Source organism: Juglans regia, chromosome 7, assembly GCF_001411555.2.
Source record: "Juglans regia cultivar Chandler chromosome 7, Walnut 2.0, whole genome shotgun sequence".
In the NCBI taxonomy this organism is placed as follows: Eukaryota; Viridiplantae; Streptophyta; class Magnoliopsida; order Fagales; family Juglandaceae; genus Juglans; species Juglans regia.
The window spans coordinates 27,786,364-27,798,713 of NC_049907.1; positions in this window are offsets into that span (position 1 = coordinate 27,786,364).

Genomic DNA, 12,350 nt, shown 5'->3' on the forward strand with positions numbered 1-12,350 from the left:
ATAAAAATTAAATAAAATATTATTTTAATATAATTTTATTATAAAATAATATTTTATTTTAAAATTATAAAAATAAATTATTTATTATATTTTACGTGAATATTTAAAAAAAATTATAATAATTAAATTAAATTAAATGAGATAAGATGATTTGTATAACCAAAATAAACCTCAGTGTTGGCACTAGGAGTGTAAAAGAAATCGATACACAGGTTAAACCGGATCGATGTGTTTTGTTCGGTTCATAATTGATTCTTTAGAATCGAAACTAATTCTAAACCAGTCCGGTATGATTTTCATATTTTGAAAATTGGTTTGAATCGAATTGAACCTGGATAAATATATATACTAATTTTTTTATATATATTATATATATAATATTAATTATAAGAGTATAACCAGACCGTTTCACTATAGAAACTAAAACTTTCGATTTTTCCGATTTTGATCCGATTGTTTCGATTTTTTCTATTTTACAGACTATCTATATAGTAATAATATATTGTTTACATGAATTAAACTATTAATCTATTTATATTATAGTATAAATACATAAATAATAATTAATACATATACTAATATAGTATTGAATTTAATTATAGTCTATATAAGTTCTAGACTTTTTATATAAATATATATGATCAAATGTGTAAAAATATATTTATAAAAAAAAATATATATTAATTTGTTATGCCAAAAATATTTTCTTTCTTAACTATAAATAAGAATGAACTGTTTTCTTTCTTAAATAAATTAGGTTTATATTTTTTTAATAATAATTTTAAGTATTATGGTAAGTTTTAAGAATAATGCTACTTTGACATCTTATTTTGACATCTCATATATTTATTTTTATTTTTAATTTTTTTTTATTTAATAGTTTAGAAAGTATTAATGTATTGATTTTTTTTTATATTTTTTAAAAATGTTTTAAAATGAAAAAAAAATATATATGAAAAAAAATAAAAAACTGATTTTGATGATAATTTACAAATATAAACGACAAAGTAACACCGCTCAAGTTTTAAATCAAATCCTAATTGGCTGGATGGAGAGTTATCCCTCGCTACCAAACCATCAAATCATCACTGAGGTTGTCCACAGTCCACTCAAGTCGGTGGCCTGGTGGCCAAGGTCTAGCAACTGTGGGCTTGTCAAATTCGGCCGCTGCATACAAGAGCCATTTGGTGATGACCAACATCTACTAGGAGGGGAGAGGAAACTTCCAATCCTATCTAGAGGGTTTTTTTTCTTTAAAAAAATTATCATAATTTTGTATTTCTATTTCTTTTTTAAATAAAAAAAATATTCTGCATTGCAATATTTTGGATTGTCATGTGTTATCTATCAAATAGGGTGGACAATATTTTTAATAACAGAAAATTTGTGAACTTATATAGTTTGATATAATACGCTAGATTATAAAGTATATTTTGTGGTAAAATAAATTTGATAAATCACATTAAATCATGTCAATTTATAAACTATTAAGATCCACCATTTCTCATATATACTTCAATTATAACTATAATACTCAAGTTTAAAATATTTAATTGCTAGCAATCAAGTATGCTTACAAACTTGGTACACCATTTTGGAAGAATTCTAAACTAGCTAAAATATTTTCCAAAATCTTGACGAAGCAAAGGAAGAAGTAAGAGTAGAGTTGCTACTCGCCCCATATGGGCAGTAAGAGTATAATCGGTTCGGTTTTAGACATATTGTTGAGCCGAATTGATCTAAGTCGGTTTTGGAATTCTGATAATTGAAACCGGTCGACCAATTCATTTAGGAAATTGAAACTTTCAGTTTCTTGGTTTCGGTAAGATTCAATTTTACAGGTATGATTCAGTTTTGGACTTTTTTGTTGGACTGGTTTGATTTTTCTTAAGCAAATGAATATATTTTTTAGTCTAAATATGAGCTTTAGAGCCCAAAACAACATACATATAACCAATTATCTAAGTAAAACTACTAAAAACAAATAACCAAAATACACTAATTAGTTTAATTAAATATGCATTTAATAATGCATAAAAAAAACTATTGAAAATTGCACATAACAACATTCCTAGGGTCTAAAGCTAAAAGTCTAAAACATGCATATAAAAAACAAATAACCTACATAAACAAAATCTAAAAAAACATACACTAAAAGAATTGCAATGCAACCACCAAAATGTAAAAATGCACTTAAATATATATATATATATATATATAATATATATGTGTGTGTATTTTATACTTATACCATATTATATATCTAAGTATGTAAATTAATATGTAAGAATAGATAATAACATGTTAATAACTTAATATTATTAATATTCATGTTTAAGAGTAAGTTTATATCAATAAAGTATAAATAATAAGACTAAAATTTTATGTTATATTAATTTTATTATATGTATAATACATATAGCATAATATATATAATATAAAATAATTAAAATATATGCATATTTCAATTCGGTTCAATCCACTTCGGTTTTCAAAATATTAAAACTCAGACCGAACTAGTTTTTAATCAATTTCATAACTAGTTTTTAATCAATTTCAGTTCCTAGGAATGGAAACCGATCCAACCGATCTTTGAATGGGTATGCAGATTGAGTAATGATACATGCAATCGTAGAATGTGCAAGTGCCGTACAGTCGTTTTAAAAAAAGAGTAGAATTTACTATTAAAAAATTATTATCTTTTCATGTGGGTCTCGTATTTATTTACTTTTTTCAAAGTGATTGCACGGTACTTGCGTGCTCACAATTGCAACTATCATTTTTCATGTGAATTTCATCTCATTTTCTTTTTTAATCCATTTAGATCACCCACAATCAATACCATTCAATACAAATCAACAAATTTACAACTAACCTAACCAATAAAATTGCGGAATCCTAAAATTGACTTATCTATAAACTTCAAATCTACAAATATGCAAAACCCATGCAGACGGAGAGAGCCGCGGAGACTAGAGTGACCCACAAGCCATAGGTCTCAATGTAGAGAGAACTTGAAGACATGATCTTGCATGGACCGAAAAAAAGGAGGAGGAGGCATACGAAATGAAAATGATGGATGATGGATTTTCTACTCGTTACCCATTGCGGGCCGGGTAAATTGGGTGGGCATGCTGGATTTTGAGGACCTGTTACCCAAGCTTAATTAGCCCTGCTGAGTTCATTTAAAATTACTTGAGGTTGAACTATAATCATGTACTAAATAATCTTATCTCCTTATAATTAGGAAACACGAGGAACTAAGAAAATATTTGTGAAAATTGGTGAGAGAATAAAAGTAGTTATAAAAAATAAAATATTTTTATTTTTGGAAGAAAGAAATTTGCTGCTATAAAAGGAGATCCAAACGTATGAGAATTTGTAAGTAGTTTCTTAAATCTCAAGCATTATTTTAAGTTTAGAATTTTAAACAAAGTAATTAGTATTGCCTGATATCGATTTTTTTATTTATTTTTTATTTATGGGAAATAGATTTCATTTATTCATGAAAGCGAAATTACAACTGTGACTAATACATATAGGGAAAATCCCAGATTAGAAGCCAACTAATTACGGTTGGGACGAGCTCCACCAGTACACAAATTCTTTTGTAACCGGTATGATCTCGACTTCTGTAACTCTCTGCAAACAAATTGTCTGTAAGACCACACTCTGCCTAAAGCAGAGATTTCGATAAAAAAAATTTAACATATAAATTACTTTAGAAAAAATACATAAAAATACCAGAAAAAGACTTAAGCCCGTGTTTGGATTTAGAGATAATTTGTTAATAGTAGTGAGATTTGTGAATCAGAAACGCTTCAGAACGGAGACACCTAAAATGTGGGTTTATCAGAGACCAATCAATAGGTGACACGTAAGCCTTCCATGCCATGTTAATGTGGGGACACATACTGGTCATCTTCTATCCTTCCCGATCGTCTCTCTCTCTCCTTCGTTCTCCATTTTCTCTCTCTCCTTCGGTAATTCCTTCCGAACCACTCTCAATCGACTCTCTCTTCTTCGATTTTAGAAACGCTTCAATCAACTCTCCCTCTTTCTCCTTCGACCGAATCTCTCTCTCTACTTCGATTGCGCGACTCTCCCTCTCTCTCCTTCGATCTCTCACTGCAAAAGTATAGATGCAGCATCAATAACTCCCAAATGGGAAACGTTTGATTCAAGCGTGGGAAGCCTGCATGCCCCAACTCTGATTTGGTTAAGGTTGTCGCAATTTAATTAACCATCAACCACTATTTTGTTTGAGAGCCATTTTCAAGGAGGTTAGCTCATTCATGTCTTTCTTATTGAGGTAATCTCTCCATTTCTCTCTAACATCCCCCAGCAACTGTATCTTCAGTCTAATTAGTAACTTCCCTAATTAAAACAAATAAAAAAAGAAAGACTTTTACCCACCAAATATGTAGAAGAACAGCAAATAAATTAAAGGAAGATACTCAGCTTGGGACTCGGTGAAGTTACTAAATGTCAATGGGGAGAAACCAGATGACAAAAATAGATTTTTCCAAGGTGGTGTTCTTTCAGGAGAACGGTGCCGACCCAACACAATTTTCTCGATGCCCGGTTGAAGTAAATGCCTCTCTATCTTCTGCAAGGTATCATGGTTCACATTGATTTTGTCGAGCGATTCGAGCAAGCTGGAACAAGATTGAATGGCATGAACAATGTGGTGGGGGCAATGGAACATAGATTTATCGTAATTGCCTCAGTCTTTAAGACCCGAAGGGGCAGTGGCCAAGAACCGGAGTTCAACGAAACAAGGCTCAAAATTTCAAACTCGAACGCAATATTAATTTCACAGGCAAAATGTTTCAGATTTTCTTGAGTGAAACTGAGCTCGAGTTCATCGTGTGTGGATGGGGATGAAAATGCTGTGGTTTTAAGACCTGGAGAACCACCATTTCTCAAGGCGAGCTCTTGGGTCACGAAATGAATCTGAGTTGGGTCACGAAATCTGAGAGAGCCAGCGTGAGAGACGGAGACAGAGTTTTCGGATGGAAAGAGCCAGCGTGACCCAAGTGAAGGCTTGGTGGCTTCGATGAGAGGTAGTGAGGGTTTTTCTCTTTCGGTGCCAGTGAGAGAGCACAGAGAGAGAGAGGGAGCAGAGGTTTTCTTTCGACCGAGAGAGATCAAGAGCAGAGAGAAAGGGGGAGGGGAGGTCATGTGCGCTCACTTACGTGTCTATTTCCTACTGGTCTCCGATATTCTAACTTTATAGGAGTCTCCGGCGTGAAGTCATTCTCTTTGTGAATTAAAATTTGTGAATAGTAATAAATAGTAATAAGATGAGATACTCTCAATCCAAACCAGCTCTTATTCTCGTTGGTGGCTTTTACATTCAGAACTAGCCATACACTCTTGCAATGCGCCGGAAATTATCAAAATCTTAATTTTATTAGTTTATAGAAACGTCAACATACTTGTCAGTTTATACACACACCGAGAAAGGTTTCAAGTTCAAAAGAACCATCATATTGCTCATTTATGTTGAAAGTCAAAGCTGCCAGATATTTAAAAAAGTGGACAAAAAGATGACAATTTCAAATGTTGGCACTGAAGTCTCAGTTGTCACAGTTTTTTGCACAAAAGAGATAGCCATCTACACTAGGGGTGTCAAATCGTGTTAACGGGTTGTGTCAAGGTATGTATATTATACTTAATGGGTCAACACGAACACGACCCGTTAAGGATTTTGTGTCAAAATTTCAAACCTGAATATGACACGATCCGTTATGACCCGTTAATGAATAAGAAATAAATTGACACGACACGACCCGTTCCGTTTCAACCCGTTTACGTTAATGGGTTGAACATACATGATACAACATGACCCGTTTGACCTGATTGATTTTATATAAATATTTAAATATAAATAATATCTATAAAAAATAAAAAAACTAACTACAAGTTTAAAATTACAATCCAAACAAATATGATCCACACAATTTATAATAATATTCATTATTAAAATTACATCTCAAATATAATAAACAAAACATACATTGTAAATATATTAATGTTACAATCCCAAATATAATAAAAAATTAAAAACATAAGTCTAAACAAATTTAGAACTTGAAGAAAGAAGTGAAGCGTCCTCCTTACCCTTTAGGTCTAAGGGTATAAAGGTAAATTTAAGTTTTTTAAAGGGTCATAACGGGTTGACCCATTAGCGACCCGTTTAGCAATCGTGTCTTAACAGGTCAACCTATTTTGACTCGAACCCATTAAGGCTAAACTCTAACCCGCTTTTATCGTGTCGTATTCATATTGGGTTAATGGGTCGTGTCACATATTGCCACCCCTAATCTACACCATTAACATTGCTACAAAGAGTTATATCTCTTATAGGGAAACCAAACTTGAAACCTTTAAGGACCACCCAATCATATGGATTTTAAAAAAGAAGCTGCAACTTTGTTTGGAGTAGCATCAATTACTCTAAAGCTGACATTTGGCTATGCCTATAAAAGATGAGAATGAAAAAAAAAATGACACTTTAAATAGAAAACTAAGATTTGCAAAGAAATAAGAGCAAGTGTAACAGATTTCAATTCAAGTTTGGAAACTAAAAACCCTAGAAATCAAATGTTGTTTAAGGAGATAAATTAATGAATGATATGGTTATTCAATTGTTTTAATAATCTTTAATAATTTGGAAATTTAGTAGTTTTTTATAACTGGGGAATAGTACGGATCTAAAGTAAAACTAAACTTAAAAAGTCCTACCAAACGAACAAGGCGAGCCATACTCAGAAAGGTGAGGCCCTAGGCGGGCAAATGATCAGGAAAAGAGTAACTAATGATTGAGAAAGCACCATTTGGGCGGGCAAAGGTAAGGCAGCCAAAGAGATGTGAGTTCCATATCAAACGAGTAAAAGATGGGCAAGTGGTGTGCAAGGGGGGCAATTGGAAAGCAAGCGAAGATATTCAGGTGAGCAACGAACAATTAACAATGCGATCAAACAATGGGCAAGAAACGACGTGGGTGAGCAATGTGTAGCTTGAACACATTTTGGGGAAAGCAGCAGACTACTCGTAGCGAGGTCGATTGGACGCCTTGAAAATTGGAGTGCCCAAAAATAACATGGGAGTGCTCATAAAGTAGTTGATAACCTCGCAGATAGATCATACTCAAACAACGACGTTCTTACAAGAAGCATGTGCAAGAAAGAAATATAACGGGCTCAAATACGCTAACTAGATGCATGAGCTTCCCAAAACGTGGGTGACATTTGCAAGCGACAGACTACACTCTCCGCGTCTCCTTTGCTGAACTTTTGTAATGCGCAGAGCTTGTCCTATCCATCATTGTCACACCTCCATCCGATGTACACCTCGATAGTGGAGGACTTGCCGATTTACTAGACAACCTACATCGAGAATTGTGAGACTCATGATAGGCCAAACGTTATATATAAAAGTCTTACCACGTTGAACTCCTTCATTCTTTGGGATTTCTATAGAGCTTAAAGAAACACACACACACACACACACACACACTCTTTCTCTCTCTTTCATCTGTTCTGAACCTCGAGTGAAGGTAAAAGCTCTAATTCCAAAGGAAAAGCTCGAACATTCATGCATTCAGATGCTAGAGTCCTCATTGAACCAAAGGAAGTCAGATCATCAACAAATTTTTGGTAAAAGCTCACTATAAAGGTAGGTTGGTTCTTTCCTATGAAGATGCTAGTAATGTTGGGTAATGTCTATGAGTATGTTCAAGGTGTTCATCTTCTACATCTTTGTCCTTTTCTCTTTTATTTTTCCCACGTGCATATTTTCCTACTACAATTCTCTAATTATTTTGCTAAAGGATTGATGTTATTCTTTAAAAGTACTTACTTTCCAGTTTTAAGAAGAGTTATGCATGAGTAGATCACAACCCCAATTCGAGATGGAGCATTATCTCAGTGGAGCTTCTCTGGTAACTCGAGAGTGTTTGAGAATTGAGTGACATTACTTGAGTTATCACTAGGTGACAACAAGCTAGAGCGAGATGGTAACGCTCTCGATTTGAAGTCGTGGCCTCTCAAATGGTAGAGGCTAGAGGTTGTCGTGGTCAAGCATGGCGTGTGAATCTAGGAGTCGCTCGTTATGAAGTCGTACACGCGATCGTTACCCCCGATGTGGTGAGGAAAGCTAGGGTGTGTGTACGACCATGTGATAAGGGTGACTGTAGCGTACTCATTAATAATTGCAAATGGTTGGTAAGATGGATTTCATGCTGTTGAATGGACCTAGGATCCAATGTTGATGGTTTTCATGTTGTTGAGTTTTCGACCTAGGGTCCAGAAAATGAATGATTATTTGATGCCTTGGGCACTGGGTGCTCAAATTATATTATAGTAAATTATTTCTACTTTATTTGCTTGGAAGATGGTGCCACAGTATGTATGTTCTTTCTTTTATTTCATCTAAAATTTATTATTTCATATTCGTCGCCATATCTTGCATTTATAATTGTTGTCTTAGGTTATAACTGACTGAGATTTTCTCAAAATCTCACCATAGTAGTTCCACTACGGTTTTGCTCCTTGAAAGTGTAGATTTTGATGCAGCAATAGGAAATTATGCAAGATAAGATGAGGAGAAGCCACTGCAAATTGAGGACTAGTTTCAGGGGTCTGTCCTCATTAAGATGTTGAGATTATGTAAGATCTTGTAGTTATTGATTTGGGCGATGAACAATTTATAGTTTGTAATATTCTAACTATGATGGTGATGTAACTTATGGATAATATTTGGCAAGCTAAGTACATATTCTAGTACTGATATAAACTTTTGCATCGACTTTTATTTTTATTTTTTGTTACGACTAACGGAACACGTATGCCAGGCATACAAACACAATGATCCACAAAACATAAGGGGTGTTTGCCCGTGTGGCTTGCATCCTACATCTCGGCCTTTTGCCGAATCCCAACAGGGGTTAGAGGTGCGTAGAGGCTGGTATCAAAGCTTTTACGACTCTGGATAAATCCTTAAGTCACTTAGGAGCAGTACCAGAGTTAGGTCTTAAATCTTAGTATAGTAGGCTGAAATTCTGGTAGTGTTGGGAATGTGCGCAAGTCCTATGGCAAGATAGTCAACATGGTGCGCCCTAGATTAACTACAAGCAAACAACCAAAAGATGTACGTGAGGAAGAATACCCATGAGGGGACGGAAACTACATTGTGACCCAAGCCCTAAATTGGATGATGGACATGTTACAACGACAACAGGACCTCTTTCAACAACAGCTTTTGCAGCAACGTACGTACATGAAGCAATAACAGCAGACTCAACCCAAGCGTCCTGATCAGTAAGGGTGCTTGTATGAGCATTTTTTGGCATATCCGTATCTAAGGTTCAATGGAAGTGAAGGACCCATGAGGGACGAGAAGTGGATCATTCAAGAGGAAGTTTGAAATATATGGGTGCACCGAGGACCAAAAGGTGATGTACGTGGGGTACTTGGCTGGCAGCTACTATATGGTGGGACACGAAGCGATAGTTGCTTATCATGAAATTAAGATCCATAGAGGTTGTAACCTTGCAGAGGTTTAAGAAGGAGTTTGGAGATCAATTTTCCCCTGCCATCATGAAACAATAGAAGACAAGAGATTTTGCGAACTTGGTCTAGGGAGGAATGGCAGTCGAATAATATGCGGCAAAGTTTATGGAGTAAGGTAGGTTTTCTTTGCATTTCATCGCTAAGGAGGAGATGCGAGCTGAATTATTTTAGGATGAGTTGTAGCCATGAATAAGATCTCAAGTGGCATGATTGCAGATGCCGAGCTTTCAAAGGCTAGTAGAAGTAGCCTTAATTGCAGAAAGAGGGCATCGTAGTCTAGTGGCCTTGGCGACTGGGCAAAGGAGGAAGACTTACATTGGGGAAGGCAACCGCTCAAGATCTCCCTATCCAGAACAGAAGCGTGTTTGCAAGTTGTTCCAAGAATGCGCATGGGAGGATGAGCATTGGTATGCGGTCAGTGCAACAGGTTCCATGAAGGGGATTTTTGATAGGTTGCTAGCATGTGCTTCAAATGCAGTCAAACTAGCCATTCCACTAGGGAATGCCTCAAAGTGACCCAAGGAGAAAGGAACAACCTAGCTGGAGGAAGAATGGGGTAAAGGAGGTTAGTGCAGGCACATGTGTATCCCTTGATGGCAGGAGAAGTTTATGAGGATGTCTTAGAGACCCAAGAGTCTGGTATCATTACATTATGAAACCTCTCGTCTAAGGTTAAGCATGTGTGAATAATAAATTTGGGTAATAAGATTTAAAGGGTTTGGTTGCATCAAGATGAGTCAAATTATTTGCATATTATGTGTGTACCTTATTTGACTCGGGTGCATCTCAATGATTTATATCTACCACATTCGTCTGAGTGTGTAGTTTACAAATGGTGACAATGCCACATAGTATAGTAGTAGCTCTACACATAGGGAAAGTAGTAGAATGCACGCAAGTGGCTTTGGGTTGCCCTTTGGAGCTAGAAGAGAGAGTGCTGGAAGCAAATTTGATAGTGTTTAACCTACTCGAGTTTGACATTATTCTAAGGATAGATTGGTTGTTCCAACACTATGCTAGTATAAATTATCAAAGTTGGGTTGTTAGCTTCCAATTGCCCGAAGGAGAAATGATGGAGTTTGCCAGTAGCAAACTTTAGATGTTATCAAAGGTGATTTCGACTCTATAAGCTAAGAAAGATCTGGCCAGTGGAGCGGAAGCATACTTGGTGTAGATAGTGATTAAGCCTACAGAGAGGAAGTTCATAAGGGGAATTCCTGTAGTCGAGGAATTTCACAAGTGTTCACCAACGATCTCCTTGGATGACCTCCAATTTGGGAGATTGAATTCACAATCGATTTGAAATTGGGTACAGCTCATGTATACAAGGCATCATGTAGGATGGTGACGTTGAAGTTGAAAGAGTTGAAGGCACAATTGCAAGATCTTCTGGACAAGGGATTTATCAGACCGAGTTCGTCGTTATGGGGAGCACTGATATTGTTTATCAAGAAGAAGGATATGACCCTTCGAATGTGCATAGATTATCGAAAGTTGAACAAGGTGATAATAAAAACTAAGTACCCGTTGCCCAAGATCAATGATCTGCTCGATCAACTATAAGGAGCACAATCATCTCCAAGATCGACCTTAGGTTAGGGGGTATCACCAACTGAGGATTAAGGAGAGCTACATTCCCAAGAATGATTTTAAGACAAGGTACGAGCACTATAAGTTATGGTGATGTCATTTGGTTTGGCCAACACCCCTGCAGAGTTCATAGATATCATGAACTAGGTGTTTAGGTCTTTCTTGGACTTTGTGGTGGTGCTCATCGAGAATATCTTAATCTATTCACGAGATTTGGGAGACCACATGAATTACCTACAATTAGTATTGGAGATACTATGGGAGCATGAGTTGTATGCCAAACTTAGCAAGTGTGACTTTTGCCTGGAAGAAGTGAAAATTTTGGGGCATGTGATCTCCAAGAAAGGAGTTGTTGTGGACCCTAGCGAGATCGTAGCAGTGGTAGACTGGTAGCATCCCATGACAGTTCATGAAGTTAGAAGTTTTATGGGACTTGCTGAATGCTACTAGAGATTCGTGGTAGGATTTTCTAGACTCTCAAGTCCACTCACAGCATTGACTAAGAAGAATGTCAAATTTGTGTGGACTGAAAAGTGTGAGCAGAACTTTCAAGAGTTGAAGAGGAGATTAACCATGACTCCTAAGTTGGCCTTGCTAGAGCCTCACAAGCCAATGAAGGTTTTCAGTGATACATCTAAGTATGGCCTAGGATGTGTTTTGATGTAGGAAGGTCGGGTAGTGGCGTATGCATCACGTCTACTAAAGAATCATGAAAGGAATCATCCTGCCCATGATTTGGAGTTAGCAGTGGAGGTCTTTTCTTTGAAGATTTGGTGGCACTATCTCTAGGGCCTACAAGATATACACGGACTACAAGAGTTTAAGGCATCTCTTTACCCAGGAGAACCTTAACATGAGGCAAATGAGGTGGTTAGAAATGATAAGTGACTACCAATGCGAGATTAAGTATCACCTTGGCAAAGCTAACTTGGTGACCAATGCATTGTCAAAGATCTCGGGTGGAAGATTCAATGAAGCCTTCAGAGGTAGATTCCCTCCTCAATGGAATGAGGAGGGTACTGTTAAATAGCTTTTAGCAGGGGGAGTTCATCACCCCAATGTTGGAAGTGACGGTGATGGACTATGATAAGTTAAAGGTGCAACAAAGAGGAGATCCTAAGTTGATGGACATTCAACAAATGTTAAGAAGGCGAAGGGTGTGACATCGCAAGAAAAGGAATG